This window comes from Leucoraja erinacea, chromosome 4 (genome assembly GCF_028641065.1).
Source record: "Leucoraja erinacea ecotype New England chromosome 4, Leri_hhj_1, whole genome shotgun sequence".
In the NCBI taxonomy this organism is placed as follows: domain Eukaryota; kingdom Metazoa; phylum Chordata; class Chondrichthyes; order Rajiformes; family Rajidae; genus Leucoraja; species Leucoraja erinaceus.
In genome coordinates, this window is record NC_073380.1 from 40,501,551 (window position 1) to 40,524,481 (window position 22,931).

Sequence of the window (22,931 nt, forward strand, 5' to 3'; positions counted from 1 at the left end):
CAATTTTTGCTGAATATCAAAATATAATTCATACTTATTTTTTGTGTCTGATGTTGCATCAAGTATACGATATGTTGTAAATTGATTTATTTTTCAAAGTTAATGTTCTATTGTGTGCATAGTCTTTCAAAAAATACTTCCTGCACAATATTTAAAATTTGTTAAAGACACACATTGATTTTAAACATAAAATTGAAGCTAGTTGGCACTGTTTATAAATAACGGTAGAATATGTTCCGAATGTGACTGTTACAAACATAACTTCTATCTGACTAAGCTGAAGAAGGGCAAAGTCAGAACCGGTTCATTCCTGAAGCATTCGTGTTAATGACTTACAATACAATTTTTAAAATATATATATGTAAACCTGATGAACTCGTTTTCGAGAGTGCACTATATATCCCACTGCAGCCAGGCAACTAGACCTCTGTACCAATATGTCTTACAAGGTATAAAGCTTACATGTTATTTTCCATGTAAATGTAGATACTGCTACATGTGCACTATCTGGATGCATTGTAATCAGCAACCATTTCATTTTTCATCATCTGAATTAGTAAGATCTTGTATATAGAAGTTCAGAACCAGATTACATTTTCCTTGTAAAACAAGGGTTCCCATCTTGGGGTAAATAAACTCCCAGGATGTAAATTCTACCTACCCAGGGGGTAAATTTGTTGATTCTGGGTTTGTACATACTTTTTCTCATTGATTGACTGTGTTTAGTTCTGGTATACTGTTCATCATTAGTTGTTCATAAATAAGTGAAATAATATTGTTATGTGCTATTAAAGTTGCCAGGGACAAATGGGACATAAAAGGTTGGGAACCCCTGATGTAAAATAACATGGAAGAAAGAGAAACACTAAATCCTCAAACTATATACGCTGGACCTGTCAGAATCTCGTGATTATCTAGATGCAAAGTAAATAAAAACATATCGCTATTATAGTGAAAGTGAAATTGGTTGTAATGCAAGGTAGATTTGTGAAAATATTGTTGTTTTACAAACTTTAAGGAGCTGTCCATGGTGCTTGCCTTCTGCTTATTCATTGGGAGGGTATTGCAGTTTTAACCCACCATAACTTCTGACTATTTACATTGTTCTCTATAACGGGGATCATTCACAGTTCAAATCTCATCCCAAAACATGAAATAGAGTGATGCATTCAAACATGTTAGCTTTGAAGATATCGACTTGATTATCAAAACTATGTATTTAGTAACTGCAAAATTATTTCTGAGTTTAAGAAATCCATTCTCACAACAACTGGCGGGTTCTTTGTTGCATGCCGGGGTTACTTATAAAATGATTATTAATTTAAATATAAAATCTACCAGAGTATTGAACAGAAAAAAAACATTAAACTTCAGAAGATGACAAAGAGAATCTTATTAGCAAGCCACTTTAACTCAAAATACAAGTTCTCTGCCTAAATATATCAGGATTTTTCTTCAACTTAATCATAATGCTTCTCAAATTTGCTATTATAAATGTGATACATTGTTAACATACATTGGCTCATATTGTGTTGCAAAGTTATTGATCTGTTGATCTATCAAAGGCATGGAAGGAATTATGTGAATTCAAATAATCTCAAAATAAGTGATTGCAAAGTACAGGCAGCCTGATATGGGTGTCCATCATGTAATCAACGTATGCTTTAAACAAGAGCCTACTTACTATTTTAGAAAATTATGTTTGAATCATTGATCTGAAAAACAAATACCCTGATCCTGATTTCTTGGCACTGTATTCTGAAAGGTTCCTTGCTGCTAACAGTCACAGATGAGAAATAATAATAATATTTTTCAGAGAGTCCAATTCAGGCTGGCACTTTGTTCAATGTTATAAAGTACAGAGAGTTTCCAGAAAGGGAAAGAGCAAGCTGGTACTATGAATGTACACTTTGTTAAGACATTAGATTAAACACTAGAATTGTAATCTGTATATTGGAGTAAAATGCCCCAATGCATAATGTCAGTGGTGACTTTGTTAGTGGCACTTTTCCTTCTAAGTAATGATGTATGTGGCTGAAATCCCTCTCTAGAGACTTGGGTCTAGAAATCAAAGCTGCCCCTCATATGCATTACTGGGAGAGAGTTGCCTTGTTGCAGACCTTTCCTTTCAGATAGATTTATAAACCAAAGATGTCTAAGCATTCTCAAGTAGGCTTGAACGATCCTACTATCTGCTATTTTGAAGAGAAGTGATTTTATCTCTAGTTTTCCAAACAATAATTATCCTTCTCTCATGAAATCACGAAAGAAGCAAAGTATAAGATTATTCTTCCATTACTGTTCGTGCAAGCTTGCTGAATATGTTGATTGGTCTTACATTGCAACAGTGATTTTACTTCAACAAATACTTTGTTAGTTGTTAGGCGTTTTAAGGCATCCTGAGGTTCACAAGGCCATTAAATAATAATGGATTTAATCCTTTGCAATTAAGTCAAATATGTCAAGAACCAAATGCTCTTGCGTAGTATCACTCAGTTTCTTAGATTAGCTATTGCGTTCAGAACATTAAGCTGCCTAAAGATTATTAGTTTAAAGATTCACTGTTGACCCGCTGAATAGTTAATTAGTGACACTGTAGATGTTAAAATCTTGAGCAAAACACAAAGTGTTGGAGAATCACAACGGGTCAGACAGCATCTGGAGAGCAAAAGGACATGTGATCTTTGGATCAGGACCCTTCTTCAGTCTGATTTTGATTAGTTTAAAGAAGGATCTGAACAAGATTCCATTCCCAACCACTCCACCACCTGACCCACGGTGATCCTCCAGCACTATGTATTTTATTCATGACATTGTGTAAGGGAATATATTATTTGGGTAGATTGCCTCAGTTGCATTTTATGCACTTACACACACACATTAAAATAAAAAATTAGCCATGCAGTACATTGATCAAAAATCCCAATTGTTGCAACAACACAAAATGACACTCTTAACCAACATTCTACTCTCCGGTTGTTTCAATTGAATTGAACGCTTAAACATTTATTTCAAGTAAAGCATGTGATCGTATTATTTATTAAGAACATTTTCATGGTTAAGAGGGATGTCTCTGGCTGCATCTTGTCCTTCCATAGTAGCACGACCAGCTTTAATATTCTTCTGACTTTGTTAGTAGGCTCTGTGAGGGTAATCAAAGATTGCCAACTGTCTCGCACATTAGAAGGTATCTTGTGACTGAAAATGGAGCCCTTCATGCAGCAGATGGTGATGTGATCCTTTAGAATGTATTTTGTAATATGTGCATTAATGTCTCCAATTAAATGAATATACATTTTGAATGTGTTGTGAGAGAAGGGTGCATTTCCAATATGATCTTTTCCTACTAAAAATTGTAAATTATGTCATACTAAATATAACAATTATGAGCTATCCTTAGTATAGTCATGGAAACTGCACATTCTGCTAACCTTCAATCCCATGGTGTTTAATTTTGTTTGGTTTTGTATATCAAGTTGTGGCAAACAATAACCTTTTACATCATGACATGTCTATTTTCTACAGAGTGCCTCCTATGCACCTAAAAGGTACATTAGCATTTTGAACATTTTACAGGTGACAGTGTTGTGTTAGAGGCTAACATAACATTAAAAAGAGTTGATGTTACTCTGTGATACTCGTGTAGCAGGTCAAATAAAAGTCCGTTATGGACAACCGAGAATTAAACTTACCAATTCCTGCCCTATAATCCATTTCATCCTAACTTCTTATCAGTTACTTCAATTTCCATCCTTCAGCCTTAAAATATCTGGGGGGAAAACTTAATAAGAACTAAAGAATTTCTGGGTATTTCTTTTGGAAGGTAGTGGGTAGAAATATTGATTTTTAATGGATATAATGATTGAGAAAGGGATATTTGTACGTATATATATTAATAATAATTACAATATACGTCAGTGTTCGTACAATGTCACTGAAAATATATTTACATGCAAGTGTATGACCGGGCAGGTCACATTTTGATATGATACAGGAACCCTACTCTCAGTGTATGTCATGTTATTTTAAATCCAATGCTATCCTTTAACAGTAAATGAAACTTTGGATGGATAATCCTGCAAAATGAGTTTTATGGATTGAATTCAACAAGGCTTCAAAATGGATCCATCTGCTGCATAACAGCTGGTGTAGGGATAAATTTAATTCATTAAATCATTTTAAGGGAATAGCCTTTCAAAAAATTCATTGTTTAAAAAATCTCATTTTCTAAATTTGATAAAAATTCAATGATGGTATCATTGAATGTTTGCAATATGACTTTTAGCTCAGCATCTGCTTAATAATAGAAATAAGTAAAACATTATATCATCTGTACTACTTAAATAAATATACTGTAATGATGATAATACATCTGGAGTTTACCATAGTTTGACTTATTATTAAGACATGAAACTTGGAACATTTGAATAGGATTGTGCACATAAAAAACTGATTTGTTCTTCTAATATTTTTTGGCCATACTGAACTTGGTAATGAAAGTGACTGCCTCTGCTGCATTTTATGGATATCAGAATATATTTTCCACTAGCCTGTTTCTTTCTAATGAGTTGGCTTTAAAATATCAGGGTTTATGAATTAACCTGTTCTGTTTCATTGTTTGCACAGCTTGTGCTTTTTATCCCTTTTCTTTTGCCTTTGAGGTTGTGGCATGGTGTCAGCTGTTGGCTGATTGTAAAAGAAAGCCACAGTAATGTGGAAGAAAGAGAAATGGTGGTTGGTAAACAGAGATAAGGCCTGAATGGAGTCCGGGCAAGAGGAGATAGTTCTGCAAGAGCCCAGATTGTGCACAGTCTGTTAAAGTGATTCAAGCAAACCCTGCCCTTTCACACACTATAGTTGTCAGAGAAATCTCCAGTGACCAACTAAAACAAACCCTCACACAGCAAGGGGTGATTAGAACAATAAAATCAAAATTTTCTCTGTGTGTTTTTATGTATATATATTTAAAAATATATAAATTTAGTCAAATTTGGGGTCACTAGCAGAATGTTGTTTTATTTAAAGTTATAAAGTATTTATATAAATGTTATTAGTATGGCATGGATATATCTATTATATTCTTGACAAATTATGTTTTGTACCAGATCCAGTTTTTCAACGTATCCAGTCTTTCAAGTTTGTTAGGTTAATCCCGTCCATAATGTAGAGGTTTCTTCTCTCTAAATGTATTTTTATTATAATGTTAAGAGATAGAACTTTAAAAGTTTTCATGAGCTGGTAAATCAACATATTAATCTAATTTCCTCCATGCTTTCTCGAATACCATGGTGCAAAATTGAGTCTCTCTCGTGGAAAACAAGCAGAAAAAGGTAGTTAATGACTGGGGAGTGAGAAAAACTGCTATTAATTCTGTTTTTCTGATTGATCAGCTGAAGATGTGATAAATATTACACCAGAAATGTCTTTATCTTCCTCTTGTCTATTGTGCTTAATGCACAGAAGGTCCAGTTATAGCCAAATATGGGACTTGAATTAAGCACTTAGTTCTACAAGATATTTGGACATTTTTTTAAATTAAGGTGGTGAGGAATTTCTTTATAGGCTGCCAGTGAGAAAAAGAACATTTAATAAGTCAGAGATGCAAAATTAAATCTTGCACCCAAAACTAATTGGATGGTTTTAAACCTGCTCAGCCAATGAGAATGTAGGTGGTGGGCGCGTATAATGGCAGTTATTTGCTTTCCTCTAGATTTCTTACACACTACCATCTGCTGTCATTCCCAGAGTCACAGTAAAGTAACAATAGAGAAGGAGAACATTCGGCCATTATGTCTGAACTGGTCTGAAGAAATTTGCCTAACGCAATTCCATCTCCCAGCAGTGGGTCTGTAGCCTCTTTAAGAACACATCCAAGTGGAGTTTAAATATGATTTCTGTCTCTGCTGCCCCTTCAGATAGTGAATTCTACTAGATGACCGTTTCTTTCCTCATCTCCTCTTTACCCTTTATACCAATTATTTTACATACAGTGCCCACAAATTTTAATCCTCCGATCTAGGAGATATTTACCCTGTCTACTCTATTTAGAGGCATGGAGTCATAGAGCATAGAGTCACAGAAGCAGGCCAATAGGTCCATCACACCCATGCCAAACAATGCATACCCATCTGTATTGATTATAAATACAGCATGAAAACAAGCCCTTCAGCCCACCAACTCTAGCCCACAGCTAACCACACTAGGGCCATTTTCCCAAGCCAATTAACCTACAAACCCACTCGTTTTTAGGATGTGAGAGGAAACCGGGGCACCTGGAGAAAATCCACTCAGTCACAGGTGGAACGGGCAAATTCCACACAGAAAGCACCCGGTCAGGATCGAGCTCAGATCTCTGGCACTGTGCAGTATTTCCCATCATCTATCAATGTTCTATTGCTGCCGCTAAGTGGTATTGTTGTTAATATTGAATCTCGAGGACCATTGCAGCGATCGTGATGCCGGTGATGTTTTTAATTCATCGGCACATTTATCATATAAGGTCCACCAGTGAAACATGCAACAAACATATAGGAGTCATAGAAACACCAATAATCTTTTGGAATAAACTCCCTATTTGTCAAGACTTTTATTCAAAGCCTATCAAATGAACCTTGACCCCAGTTATTCAATATGAAAACTGTAATACTGGAAATTTGAAACAACAGACCGACATCAGGATGAAGGAACATTGGCTTGAAATGTTAATTGCATCTCTCTCCTCACGGAAGCTGCCTGATCCACTGAGCATTTCAAAACATTCTTTCCCTTATTGGGCCTAGGAATCATTCCTCTCCCAGCTAAGCATCACACCGCGCCACTTATCCTGCCTCAGAAATAAAGTATTGGGGCTCTTGTGACAATCCTCTATTATCTAAAATTTCATTTGCAACCCTGACTGGACAACTATTCCCCCCATAAAAATGTGAACAGCAGGCCAAATTATCACACTCAAATGAGGTCTGGGAGTTTAAATCTCCCCAGGCCTCCCAATGCATCATCATGTTGACACACTATTTTTCCCATCTTCCATAATTCAGAGATTTTAAGGTACTTTTTCAAAAAATGTTCATCTGCTGGCTTTGAGGCAATTTGCTTCAGTAGTAGGTGGGGTTAGAAAAAGGGTGACATTTGCAGGTGTTTAATCTCTTGTCATAATTCAGCACTAATCACAGAATGGCATTAGTTGACCCGATGGAGGCATTTATAAATCAATCACTTTCACGTAGAAACAAAGTACTGCAGATGCTGGATTATACCAAAGATAGACACAAAGTGCTGGAGTAAGTTAATGGGTTAGGCAGCATCTCTGGAGAAAAAGGATGAGTGACTTTTCAGATTGGGACCCTTCTTAGTCAGAACAAAAGATGAATGCATGTCCACAGTCTGAAGAAGGGTCCCGACCCAGAAACGTTGCCTGACCATTTCCTTCACAGATACTGACTGACCTACTGAGTTACTCCAGCACTTTATTTTGTGCTCAAGATTCCAGCATCTGCAGTCCCTTGCTTCTCCATGAATACACATTCATCAGTTTATCTACCCTGGCTGAACCAGTTAAAACAAGGAAAATAAACTTTAGTTACACTTACGTACAGAGTACATTGTTGAAAATACCTTGTTTATTTCCGAATGTGGGTAAAGCCATGACTGTGAATAAGTATAAAATGGACACATTACAAATGGAAAAGGTTACTAACATGATTCCTTCTGCAGGTAATGAGTTTCTTTTAGTTGGGATTATAAAAATGCCATGAAGAATTAAATGAAACTGTTTTCCACATATATTTTTCTTACCACATTCCGTACAAATTCATGTTGTATCAATGCAATTCAAAATTTCAATGCAAAATTTCTGACATAGCTTCTGAAGTGGGAAAGATTACAGAATAATTGTTGAAAGCTTTTCACTGCTTTATTGATTAAAGGGATTTACGCATTGTCACTTTGATGTGTATATGGAATTGATATCATCAAATGCTGTACACATTCATAGCCCAGAAAAAACATGAATTTTCAGTCACCTCTTGTAGATTAAATATTTCTTTATATTTTTCACCACTTTTCTCTGCCTTGTTCATCAAATGTCAGATTTGTATACAATCTTACAACATTAACTTTGAAAGGTTCTGTTATAGCTCATTTTATTTTAATCAGGTTATATTTTTGCTGAAGGAATTGATCAATATATTTTCGACGTAATGAGTAGGTATCTAAAGATTTCCACAGTGTCAACGATTTACAGTAAATATTCATCTCTGAGCAGAGTAAGCACGACCCCAAAGGCCATTGGGTACTGTATTTACACAGAAAATGCATCGGCCCATTGTACGAGGCAGCTAATGAGATTGGTCGTTAAGTAAATGACACAAAGCCTACAAAAAGCTTAGCAGCTCATTGGAGTATCACAGAGAGCCCCCATACGTTGCAAGCGACACATTGGAGTAACCTGGCCCACCCCTGTTTGTACTTCATCATTGGTTCCCTGGTGTCAGTTTTAGGAGCAGAACAAAGGCTAAAAGGGAAATGGTAAGTCAGTCTAACAATTGTACCCTGGAGAACAGAAGAGCAAATCCGCTTTCCCTTTAACTGCAGCTGATACGAGAGCATTGAGGAGAAGTAATAATTTCTCACACAAAAGCAAAGTTACTTTATTCTACGAAAGAACTTAGACTTTCAAAAGAAAACAATTTCTAATTTTCTATAATGTTTTATCTGTTGCTAAATCAAGTTCGGGAACATGAATTTTGACTGTTTTATTTTACATATTGATCCAATTCTAAATCTATTTGTTTTTATTCATGGCTACTGTTGCAAGTACTTTCACATTGCAGTTGAAAATGTGAACCAATAATCAGCCTACACTTACTAAATTGATTTTTTTTTTGAGACATTTTAATTTTATAATTACTGAAAACGTCAAAAGAAGATTCTGATTTAATTTGGATCTTTCCAGTTCTATACCATAATAACTACACTGTTATGCTAGCTATGCTACTATGCCAATTTATGTTACAGTCACTTGCTTTTCCATTTATTCATTTAAACTAACCTCCTTTCTCATCCCCAGATTTGCATTAGCTGACTTTTTAATCAATACAAAATAGAATTAAATTGATGAAATGTGTGATATGATAATTATGAACAAGAAGTAATATTTTTGGTCCTCCCTCTGTGCTTGTTGTTAAAATCATAACTTATTAACATCAATAAAACACCTAAGGTTCTAACAGTGAATGAACAAAGTGATGTGTTGACAGGACGTTACACAGATGGTTCTGTTTGCATTACTATGAGTATGTTTCTTTCTCTCTGCTGTAGTTCCAAGCAGTAGGATGTTGTTTAAACATTGGTTGGGATGGCCTAAGTGGAGAGAAAAAAACATCTATCAATTATTGCTGATAGTAAATATTAATTAGTTGTTGTAGATTGCTCACCAGAAAAGAGTGATGTTTCAAAATTATGCTTTTTTATGGTTTGGAGTTTTAGCTAACCTGAATTGCTGAAATAGATACGTACTTGGCCATTGGTTTTATAGCAAGCCTTTGATACTGATAATACACCTTTGTGTGCTACCTAAATGTAGTCAGATAGCACTTCTGACAATAATTTGATTCACAATTTTAATGAACCTGTTTTACTAACTGCAACGCAGAAGCGCATTTGTTTTATTTATCACTTAGCAAAATGCTCATGATGAATGATCTGATACAGTGCTGTATCATATTTTCATAATGATAGCAGCGTTGCTGTTAACAAATATGGTCAGCAAAGTAACTCCCACAAGTCTGTTCGTACATTTTAAATAACGGCCTTCAATAAGCTGAGGTTTTACGTTACACACTTTCCCGCTGAATCACTTGTTCTTATCGATTCAGAACAAATTCACATTTTGCACAGCTTATGCATTAGAGTGTTATTTTTTTATGCACATAATTATAATCATGAGCCATCTGGTGATTTGGCAGGCGTTTCTAAATTGCAATCGAAAAAAAATCCCAAACTAACCGTTACTGGCGAAATATCAATAGTTCTTTCTAATACTGATGTAGAAATTACTGTCTGCTGCTTGGTAATTTATTTTTCTGGGTTACGTTACGCAAAAAATAAATTACTTGTTGCCCTTGTCTTGAAAGTCTACACTTTCCTAGTCGTTATTTGTGTATTTACTTTGCACGCCATCTACTACTTGTGGTCATATCAATTCCAAATGCATGAACATTTTATTTGAAAACTAAAAGCAGGACATTTTACAAACCCACTGCAGACCCATCAATGCCTGATAAAAAAAAAGTTAATAGCGCAGTGCAAACTTGGTTGCATATATGACGTTTCTTCAGGGCTTTTGTTTGTTTTTTTTCTTTAAGATCTTTCAACTTGCATTCCACTTTTGACTCAATTCTGCAGCTATTTATGAAATTATGTTCAAGATTACAATAACTATCAAAGTTTAGTTGATCATTTCATTCATTTCTTTACAAAAAAATTATAGTAGTTGGAAGAAAATCATATAGGCCTTTAGAAAAATTAATAGTTCGGTGTTGGATAAATTTAAGATTCTTACTTAGCCTATGTAAATTATTTATTTTTGTTTTGTTGCAAATAAATGTTGGACTTGTCTGTAAAGACAAAGCTCGATTGTGAAACCCTGGCTAAACAAAAAGAAAATAAGATAAAATCTAACAATTTCCTATCATTCCCTCCTCCTGTCAGCCCCAATCATCTGGACAGTAAAACCCAGTTGCAATCGGGAGACAACTTAGTCTCATTGCTATGAACAGAAGTCTTTCTTAAATAGTTAGCGAAACACTGAGATCCAAAGTTACATACATTTTTTATGGCAACAAAGAAAGAAAATGTTTTATTTATGTTCTTGCTATGTTTTCAAGGAGCATTACACAAGTAAATGTGCTTTTGGATTAAATTTGCAGTTGTCTTTGTTTATGGCTAATATCAGTGCACAGTGGCCAGAGCCACAGATGAACAAAGTGAAGTTGTGTAATGACTGGAACAGCTGACTCATTAGGAGAGAGCAGCAAAAGGTAATTAACCCTGGGAAAAGTACAGCTGCCATGCGAGCTTCCCGTTTTTGTGAGACCTGATTAGGAATTAGTGTTAAATCAGTGATTCTTCTCCAAAATGGCATTGATAATTCACCATCAGGTGCAGGCAGAAAAAAAAGTGGACCGGTTACATTTATATGCAGATCTTTACTACTGTACTGGTGGGAATTCAGCACTGGAAACAAACCTGTTTCACATTTCTTTATATCGTAGTCTTATTTTTGTATCAGCAAACTGTAATAGCAGCATTCTACACAATTTTTATTTTCATTATGTCAGGCAGCTAAACTATTTCAGGACCTGGTGTGCGATATCCTTCAGGTTTTACAAAAACTTGTAAAAGAGGAGATTTTTTTTTAGTTGAATTTAGTTCAGAGATATAGCGCAGAAACAGGCTTTTGAGCCCACCATTCCCCGCCAACCAGCAATCCCCGTACATTAACACTATCCTACATACAATAGGGACAATTTGCAATTTTTACTGGTCAATTAACCTACAAACCTGTATGTCTTTGGAGTATAGGAAGAAACCGTAGCACCCGGAGACAACACATGCAGGTCAAGGGGAGAATGTACAAACTCTGTGCAGATAGCACCAGTGGCCAGGATCGAACCTGGGTCTCTGGCTCTGGAAGGCAGTAGTGCTACCACTGTGCCACCGTGCAGTAATTCATTATTTATCTCCAGTGCAATACTGTTTGTAAAGTATCTCATTGCTTGCACCTTCACACATTTAGCTTCATGGAGTTCGAGTGCTAAAACTTGCAGAATATCTTGTGGACCAGATCTGAAATATTAAATTTAGATCCCCTCGCCAACCAAAGGATAAAGGAAGAATTTGATGGAGCTTCAGTTATCCATTTTGAAAATAAAATTCATTCATATACTGATCTGAGAGCTAAAAAAATGCAGATGCTAGAAATCTGAAATAAAAACAGAAAATGCTGGAGATAATCACGTGGTCAGAGAAACGAAACAAGAGCTAGTCTCAGGTCAATGATCTTTGATTAGAATTGGCAGGGGAACTGACTGATACGCAATGTGTACAGTATCTTTCGATACTGGGCAAAGTTCCTATTATTAAGTTGAGAATATTGGGTGAAAAATTGAATGTACATAATACAGTATATTAATTGTGACCATGCCCAGACTATCGTGACAAACTGTTAGCTATAGCAGATGAAAAATGCCAGCATGTGATATTAACAAGTAAGCTATTATGATATTTATATAACATTGTTTTATTCAATATTTTCTCTATCATTTGTGAAACTAGGTATGGATCTTAGTTAAAGTAGCTGAGAGGATAATTGAAGTTAACACATTTGCCATTAATAATATAACACAATTGTAACTAATTTATAACTAATTTATAACTAATTTAAACTAATTTCTATTAAATAAAATAGATACTACTCATAAGCTAAAATGAATTTAATTTTAAACTTTCTGTGCATCCACCATGGTAAAGTGTGAACTAAAAATGGCATTGGTAGTAGTAAATGGAGAACATATAAAGAACATCTAAAGCAGCATTACAAAATCTTGCTGCTGGTATTATGTCTTACTATTCTCTAAAAGAGGGTAGCAAACTTGTGAGGGTTAGAATCCAACTTGAAAGGTATATGGGGATGAGGGATATCAAGAAGTTGTAATCAGTTGATCCTTGGGAGACTGGGAGATAAGGAAGACCACGTGTTTGTGGTAATAAAATATTCAAAATATAAAAGAATACAGTGGTATATAAGAGTGGTTTTGGTTTCAATGGATTTACATCACATTATACGGAAGTGTTTATTTCTAATTGAAGTGAATCAAAGGAGAGCTGCCCATTTCATAAGAGAGACAAAAATTTGTGTTGGATAGATAGAGGCATGAGACTGGAAATGAAAACTCATTCATGGATGAAGTATTACTCAATGTGCTTTTATATGATCCTTGTTTTATTCGGGGTTTAGTTTGAACTATCTAAAAAGCAAAATATTTCATTGGATATGAATCATTATATGGCCACTATTCAGATCTTAGACAAATTTGGGCAATTTATTTTTGGATTAGCAAGTATGGCCCAAATTTCGCAGAACATTATGCTGTGTTATCATACTCTGCTATCGTCTGCTGCATGTTTCCAAGAAAATGTATATTTTTATTGAATTGTCTATGCCAAAGCTACAATACACATGCATTTTGTTGAGGGTTTGTGCCATGTTCTATTCATGTGTAGTGGAATAGCTTTATGTTCAGTTGTATGGCTGTGCCCATGTCAACAATAACCTCATACCTGTCTTTATGTTTTCATAGTGATGTGTCTATGTAGATTTGCAGCCAAAATGTTTTGGAACAAATGGACAAAAATTAACCGAGATCAGTGTGAATGAAATTTCTGGAGTTTGTCAAAAATGCTTTTGCAACTTGTAAATTTGAACACCCCCCCCCCACTATTATGCTACGGCAAAATGTATTTGACCTCAATATAACCAGATTTTTTCTGACCTTGATCCATTCGTAGCAGCTAACCCACAAGAGTGATTTTCCCAACGCGATTAACATAGAAACATAGAAACATAGAAATTAGGTGCAGGAGTAGGCCATTCGGCCCTTCGAGCCTGCACCGCCATTCAATATGATCATGGCTGATCATCCAACTCAGTATCCCGTACCTGCCTTCTCTCCATACCCTCTGATCCCTTAGCCACAAGGGCCACATCTAACTCCCTCTTAAATATAGCCAATGAACTGGCCTCAACTACCCTCTGTGGCAGAGAGTTCCAGAGATTCACCACTCTCTGTGTGAAAAAAGTTCTCCTCATCTCGGTTTTAAAGGATTTCCCCCTTATCCTTAAGCTGTGACCCCTTGTCCTGGACCTCCCCAACATCGGGAACAATCTTCCTGCATCTAGCCTGTCCAACCCCTTAAGAATTTTGTAAGTTTCTATAAGATCCCCTCTCAATCTCCTAAATTCTAGAGAGTATAAACCAAGTCTATCCAGTCTTTCTTCATAAGACAGTCCTGACATCCCAGGAATCAGTCTGGTGAACCTTCTCTGCACTCCCTCTATGGCAATAATGTCCTTCCTCAGATTTGGAGACCAAAACTGCATGCAATACTCCAGGTGTGGTCTCACCAAGACCCTGTACAACTGCAGTAGAACCTCCCTGCTCCTATACTCAAATCCTCTTGCTATGAAAGCCAACATACCATTTGCTTTCTTTACTGCCTGCTGCACCTGCATGCCTACCTTCAATGACTGGTGTACCATGACACCCAGGTCTCGCTGCATCTCCCCCTTTCCCAATCGGCCACCATTTAGATAATAGTCTGCTTTCCCGTTTTTGCCACCAAAATGGATAACCTCACATTTATCCACATTATACTGCGTCTGCCAAACATTTGCCCACTCACCCAGCCTATCCAAGCCATTAACCTTCTTTTGTGTAAAAGGGGAGCAGAAATAAGAGAAATAAATGCTTTGATAAACCAATGTCCACTGATTGTTCTGCTATTGATGGTGTTGATTTGGTTTTCAGCCTGTATTAATGTTCGAGAAAAGGCAAATGAGAAATTCTGGGAAATTCTGGGGAAAGTTGCTATCACTGAGTTTGATGTTGAATTGGTCACAGGAAATTCCAGGTTCATATTTAAATATACCTAGCATCCTATGCCGAATGTTACATGAGTCAATATAACAAATACATATTATGTTGACTGAAAACAAAACTGGGCATTCGATAAGGGGTACCGTGGGAGATTAATTAGCAATAAACCTTTGTTGCTTTATTGCAGGGTATTAGTAAATTCCCTGTTCACAAGTTGAAGCAATCATCACTGTTAAAGGGTCTGGGGCTTGCCATCAATGACATTCACCCCCTAAGACCCAGAGCTTCATGATCAGTTATGTAACAACAATGTCAAAAGAAACGACAAAATTGGGGAAGGCCTTTGAAGTAGTTTCATAATTTGATCAAGGTCTGTGAAGGGAAATTCTGGAATGCGGCAATACACATAAATTAATAATACAAGTTTTAGGGGAGCTTTAGGGAATGTTAATGGTAAAGTGTAGGGTGTTTTAAGAGAAAGTGGTCCAAAGTACGGGAAAACACATCAGATATTCAGCCATCGATAATAGTATCAATGGAAGAGACGGTAGGATAACTCGGGCAGATTGTGCTCAGGAACCTGAGACAAAGGCAAGTCTAAAAGTTAACAGTGAACTGAAAATACAATAAAACTGTTGCAACAACTTTGAGAGTGAGGTGGAGATGGACATGGCAATGAATTGGTTTAGGTAAGTCAATAGAATTAAAACTCAAAATTAGGTTAAAGGTTGAGCAAAACTCCAGGAAGTAACCTGGGAATGAAATTAAATGTTATAGTCATGAGACAGGATCTCGTTAGACTTGTTAATGCTAAGCATTCCATTGTTCAAGCTGAAGCATGTTTAATAATTAGAATAACTAATTTGCTAGTAACGGTTATGAAATTGAATGGTAGCAGTAAAACAAACTACAGTGTAGTTAAAATGAATGTTAACTACATAGTTAGGCAATCTGCAATCTGTGGGTGTATGGAACGAGCTGCCAGGGGAGGTAGTTGAGGCAGGGACTATCCCAACGTTTGAGAAGCCGTTAGACAGATACATGGATTGGTTAGGTTTGGAGGGATATGGGCCAAATGCAGGCAGGTGGGACTAGTGTAGCTCGGACATGTTGGCCGGTGTGGGCAAGTTGGGCTGAAGGGCCTGTTTCCACACTGTTTGACTCTATGTTCACAAAAGGAAATATATAAGATTAGCAAGCGAGATAGAGGGGAGTAGATGGAAAATGGATAGTATCCTTAGCATAGTGAATGCTGAGAAAAGATATTGCACCACAATCTCTTATAAGTTTGCCAGTGGAAGCTTGGTATGTAATTTAATTTCGAAAAACATAAGCAGAGAAAAGTAGGAAAGAGCAAAACCCCCATTCCAAAAAGAAGGGGGAGAGGAAAGTGAAGATTGCTTTTCAGTCCGTGATGTCAAAGGTATTAAAGATGCTCCCTTTGTTAAAATTCTGTGGTCAGCCATTTTGAAAGGGGTTCAGTATCTAAGGAGCTAGAAAGTTATAACGCTAGAAATAGGAAAGATGTGGCCATTCAGCGCCTCAAGTTCATTCCATCTTCGCAACAAGGTCATGTCTGATACTTCACGTCAACATAATTTTCATGTCCTCTCCTCATATTCCTTGATTCCTCTGAACTCCAAATCTATTATCTCAGCTTTGAATGTAATCAAAGTTACTTCTCAGGATAAAGAATTATATACGAAATACATTCTCAAAAAATTCCAATAGTCAAACATAATTTCACTTTCATGGGATCTTGCACAACTATTCTTTTAGGTTTCAGGTATATCACATCATTTGCTTTAGATTCCAGCACTTTTCCCACTGATAATGTCAGGCTAAGAGGTAAGTAAAGTTATGTTTTCTTTCTCCGTCCTTTCTTCAGTGGTAGATACATGAAGATAGTTGGAACTGTTGACCATATGGAAGGTGGTCTTAGGCTGCAGAGAGATATTCATGGGTTGCTAATACGGGCTGAGAAATGACAGATGGAGAATAATCCAGATAAACACCAGGTCATGCACTTTGGGAGAACTAATAAGGTTAGGATGCTGCCTGTCCTGCTAAATGACTCCAGCATTTTGTGTCTACCGTCGATTTAAAACAGCATCTGCAGTTTTTTCCTACATATAATAAGGTTAGAACTTACATCATTACTGGTTGGGTCTTAGAAAGTATTTAGGAACAGCAGAACTTGAAGTAAACATTATTTTTGCACTAAATGTTATTCCCTTATCATGTATCTATACTGTAAATGGATCATTTGTCATCATGTATTGTCTTTCTGCTGACTGGTTAGCATGCAACAAAAAAAAACTTTTCACTGTACCTGGGCACACGTGACAATAAACTAAACTAAACTTTGGAATACAAGTCTTTTGAAAGTACCAACACAAGATAACATGGTTATGAAGGCATATGGGATATTGGCCTTCATTGGACAGGACACTGAATACAGAAGTAGGGAGGTTACACTCCAACTTTATAAAATCTTGGTTAGAGATTAGCTAGAGCATTGTGTGAAGTTCAGATCACCAAGCTCCAGGAAGAATCTGATAGCACTTGAGCGAGTGCACATGACCTCCATGCCTAAAGGGCCCGTCCCACTTGGCCGTCATTTGCGTGTCACGCAGATGGCGCACAAAGATTTTGTACTTCACAAAATCCTGCAACGCCGAATGCGGCCCCGCATCACCGCCTATGTCATCGCGCCCCATACATGCACGCATCACGTGCGTGTCACATGCGCGAGTCGTGCGTTGTGACGCGTAAATGATGTTGTGTGATTTACCCGCAAATGACGGTCAAGTGGGACAGGCCCTTAAGATATTGCAGAATCTTCAGAATGTTGGAACATACCAATCAAAACCTCCATCACAACTCTGGGAGTAGTTACAGTGCTAAAGGGCCCGTCTCACTTAGGTGACTTTCTAGGCGAGTGCAGGAGACTCTGTGCTCACCTCATGATCTCCACATGGTCGCCACATGTTCGCTGGTGGTCTCTGGTGAGTCTCCTTCATGGTCGAGAGCAGTTCCAGCATTTGGGGAACTAGTCGCGGCCTCAGCATGGTCGTCGCAAATTTTTAAACATGTTGGAAAAATTTCTGCGACCAAAAATTAGTCACCATGGAGAAAATCGATACTTTTTTAGTCATAGGTGCAGTGGTAGTGGGGTTGCCATGTCATTGTAGGTAGTCGAAGCAGCCATAGGTAGTTTTAATTAATCTCCTTTGCAGACCGGGCAATTTCATTGGCTCATTGGGGGAAAAAAACGTAAGCACGAGTTTTCAGAACCAAGAAATACCAACTGGTAATATTAAATGCCCACTAAACTTCACAGCTTTACAGCTGTGTATCTCTGGCTTATTAATAGTTGTCTGGCTTCTTAAAAGTGTCTCCCCCCTCTTCTCTCCCCCCTCTTCTCTCCCCCCTCTTCTCTCCCCCCTTCTCTCTCCCCCCTTCTCTCTCCCCCCCCCTTCTCTCTCCCCCTACTCCTCCCCCCTCTCTTCCCCCCTCTCCCCCCTACTCCCTCTCCCCCCTCTCTCCCCCTTCCTCTCGCCTCTCCCCTCTTTCCCCTTTTTAAATCTTCCCCTCTCTCCCCCCTCTCCCCCTCTTCTCTCTCCCCACCCCCCCCTTCTCTCCCCCCTCCCCCCACCCCCCCCCTCTCTCTACCCCCTTGAGTACCGGTTCCCCACAGGGCTGTGTGCCCCCTCTCTCTCCACCGACCCGGCCCACAACAACAACCGCATCTCTCTGACCCAGCCTACTCTGAAGTTGACAACCTCTCTCCTCCCTCAATCTCTCTGAACACCAGGAAAACAAAAGAGCTAATTGTCGACTCAGGAGGCACAGCCCCCCCCTCTCCCCCCGGTTTCTCGGTGTCCATATCGCTCTCCCCACTCTCAAGAAGGCCCCCACTTCTGAGGGTCTCCACCATCTCCTGCTCCATCCCCCCATTACAGCATTTCAGCTGCACCATGGCAGACCTTCAGAGGGTAACCAGGACAGCGCAGAGGATCATCTCTCTCCCCCTGATCTCTACACCCCCTGCCTTAGCAGGGCAAAGAAGATCATCCCTCCCATCCTGCGTTTGGACTGTTCGACCTTCTGCCCTCTGGAAGGCGCTATAGGTGCCTCCATTTCTCTCCCCATGCACTCCCCCCCACACGGGACTTCCATCCCCCCCCCCCATGCTCTTTTAAAGTACTTACCAGTTTCACACTGTGCTAGCCATATTTAACCTTCCTGTTCATCACGGTGTGCGTCTGTATCAACTTGGCTTTGCACCGTGTGAATTTCAGACAGCGCTCCCCCGCTTTCCCTGGCCCCTGCCTTTGCGATGTCTTTGTGTGTACTGCTCTGATGGTCGCTGTTCCAGTTCGCAGTTTTTCAGGCGAGTGCCTCGAGCTGGAAGGTCGCAGGCAGTCTGCTGAAAAGTCGCCTAACTGGGACAGGCCTTGTACAAATTTGAACTGAGAAAGAAACCTAAGTGCTCAGGAGCTGAGTCCCGATGGATCAGGAGAGCATACTATAGATTTTACGTTAGAGAATTTCCTAATAAAGTATATTAGAGAATTGACTAGCGAGACCCACAGTAGGTTGAAATGGGATGAATACATTATACTATATTGTCAGACCTAATATGAGGCAAATGTGTCTCACTTTTGGAGATAATCATAAGCCTCTGATGACTGACTTCAGATGTGAGAATGAAGAGGTGGACTAGAATACAAAAATAACTTTCTTTGAGCTTTCCTTGAACTTTGGCAAGAAAGAAAATAACTTACACATAAATGTCTTGATTGCAATCTAAACTACAACACATGATTAATTTGGCATTCACATATTTAACGAGGGTGTTAGTGACTCACTAGCATTTGTTGCCCACCCTAATCGCCCTTGAAAAAGTGCTGGTGAGCCATCTTAGTTTTAGGTTTAGGTTTATTATTGTTACCTGTACCAAGGTACAGCAAAAAGCTTTGCTTTGCACGCTATCCAAAGAGATTCAATATACCATACATAGATTCCAACTCCAAGTCAAACTCAAGTATCGGCTTCGGCACGGACTTGTAGGGCCGAGATGGCCTGTTTCCGTGCTGTAATTGTTATATGGTTATAAGTACAACTGAGAGACCAAGGGGTAAAATACAGGTTGCAGAATATAATTGTCAGTATTGTAAAGCCCCTGTCCCACTTAGGAAACCTAAACGGAAACCTCTGGAGACCTTGCGCCCCACCCAAGGTTTCCGTGAGGTTCCCGGAGGTTTTTGTCACTCTCCCTAATGGTCGAAAGTGGTTTCCGCATAGTCAAGCTACTTCTATGTTCCGGCGATTATTTCAAAAAATTAAAAACTGGCTTCGACTAAAACATAGAAACATAGAAAATAGGTACAGGAGTAGGCCATTCGGCTCTTCGAGCCTGCACCGCCATTCAATATGATCATGGCTGATCATCCAACTCGGTATCCTGTACCTGCTATCCTTCCATACCCACTGATCCCTTTAGCCACAAAGGCCACATCTAACCCTCTTAAATATAGCCAATGAACTGGCCTCAACTACATTCTGTGGCAGAGAATTCCAGAGATTCACTGTGTAAAAAATGTTTTTCTCATCTCGGTCCTAAAAGATTTCCCCTTTATCCTTAAACTGGGACTCCTTGTTCTGGACTTCCCCAACATCAGACACAATCTTCCTGCATCTAGCCTGTCCAACCCCTTAAGAATGTTGTACATTTCTATAAGATGCCCCCGCAATCTTCTAAATTCTAGCGAGTACAAGCCGAGTCTATCCAGTCTTTCTTCATATGAAAGTCCTGACATCCCAGGAATCAGTCTGGTGAACCTTCTCTGTTCTCCCTCTATGGCAATAATGTCCTTCCTCAGATTTGGAGACCAAAACTGTACGCAATACTCCAGGTGTGGTCTCACCAAGACCTTGTACAACTGCAGTAGAACCTCCCTGCTCCTATACTCAAATCCTTTTGCTATGAATGCTAACATACCATTCGCTTTCTTCACTGCCTGCTGCACCTATAGGCTGCCGTTTTAAAATAGGTTGCCGTTTTAAAAATCGGTAATTTTTTTAGTCGAAGCCGGTTGCGATGCTAGTTGAAGGTGGTTACCGGAGGTTGCAGGTAGTGGAAGGTAAGACCTCCCTGGTGAAATAAAACTGTGTGAAAAAAAGGTTAATATTAACATAAGCATGTGACCTCTGTCACTCCTGGGCGTGCGTGCTCAATCATAGTTGCAGAGTTCTTTTAGCAGAGAAAAGTTTTTTTTCCTTACAATAAAAGCCTCCCAGGTTTTTTTTTTTAAATCATTCTGAACCACGAGAGCAGGGAAGGAACAAGTTAGGTGGATGTTACTAAAAGTACATCTACTGCTGTCAGCAGCAGCCCTTTTGCTTCATTAGCCTTTCAAGGGTGAAGAGGAAGCAGAAGAAGAGGTGTGAGTGGGTGAAGCGCTTCTTGCAAAGAAGTTTGATGCTTGGACAGTATGATAACCTGATGAATGTGCTGCAAGAGGAGGATTTGGCTGCATTTAAAAACTTTCTACGAATCACACCTGAGCTGTTTAATGAGCTGAAGGAAACTGTGGGTTCCACTGCTGGAAAAAAAGGAGACCTATATGTGGAAGCCACTGGAACCAGGACTGCGCCTGGCCATCACACTCCGCTATTTGGCATCCTCCTCTTGCAGCACATTCATCAGGTTATCATACTGTCCCAGCAGCAATCTTCTTTGCCCTTCTGCCTTTCTAGAAAGGCTGATAAAAGCATCCTAGGGTTTTTTTTTAAATCATTCTGAACCATGAGAGCAGGGAAGGAACAAGTTAGGTGAATGTTACTAAAAGTACATCTACTGCTGTCGTCAGCAGCAGACCTTTTGCTTCATCAGCCTTTCATCTGCTAAAATAACTCTGCAACTATGATTGAGCACGCCCAGGAGTGACAGAGGTCACATGCTTATGTTAATATTAACCTTTTTTCACCCAGTTTTATTCCACCAGGGAGGTCTTACCTTCCACTACCTGCAACCTCCGGTAACCACCTTCAACTAGCATCGCAACCGGCTTCGACTAAAAAAGTTACCGATTTTTAAAACGGCAACCTATTTTAAGTCGAGGCCGGTTAGGAATTTTTTGAAATAATCGCCGGAATATAGAAGAAGCTCGACTACGCGGAAAACACTTTCGACCATTAGGGAGAGTGACAAAAATCCTCCGGGAACATCCGGGAACCTCACGGAAACCTTGGGTGGGGCGCAAGGTCTCCAGAGGTTTCCGTTCAGGTTTCCTAAGTGGGACAGGGGCTTAACGCATCAGTTCCACAGACAAAGTCCAATGTCCACAATGGGTAGAGGTGAATTGGACTGTGCCCTTGCTTATGGAAGGACCATTCAGAAGCCTGATAACCGAGGGGAAGAAGCTGTTGCTGAGTCTGTTGGTGTGCACTCTCAAACATCTGTACCTTCTACCGGACCGGTGCAGAGAGAAAGAATGACAGGGATGGGACAAGTCCTTGATTACGTTGGCTGCTTTTCCAAGTCTGTGAAGTGTAGATGGAGTCAATGGTGGGGACACTCATCTGTGTGATAGACTGGGTGATATTTACAATTCTCTGCAATTTCTTGCAGTCAGGGACAGAATTATTCCTGAACCAAGCTGTGATGCGATACAATGTTCCCGATGTTGGGGAAGTCCAGGACAAGGGGTCACAGCTTAAGGATAAGGGGGAAATCCTTTAAAACCGAGATGAGAAGAACTTTTTTCACACAGAGAGTGGTGAATCTCTGGAACTCTCTGCCACAGAGGGTAGTCGAGGCCAGTTCATTGGCTATATTTAAGAGGGAGTTCGATGTGGCCCTTGTGGCTAAGGGGATCAGGGGGTATGGAGAGAAGGCAGGTACGGGATACTGAGTTGGATGATCAGCCATGATCATATTGAATGGCGGTGCAGGCTCGAAGGGCCGAATGGCCTACTCCTGCACCTAATTTCTATGTTTCTATGTTTCTAATATGAAACGATACAACTATTTATCCCAGGAGGTAAATTGATGTACCAACAGTCATTAAACACAAAATACACGAAACGTGAAATTAAAGTGATGAGTGGAAAGGATTGGGGATGTACAAAGATTGGGCAGGGGGGGCTGAGGGGAGTCAGTCTACCCCACGACAGAAGGGGGACTTGTACAGTTTGATAGCCACAGGGAAGAAGGATCTCCTGTAGTGTTCTGTACTGCATCTTGGTGGAACCAGTCTGTTGCTA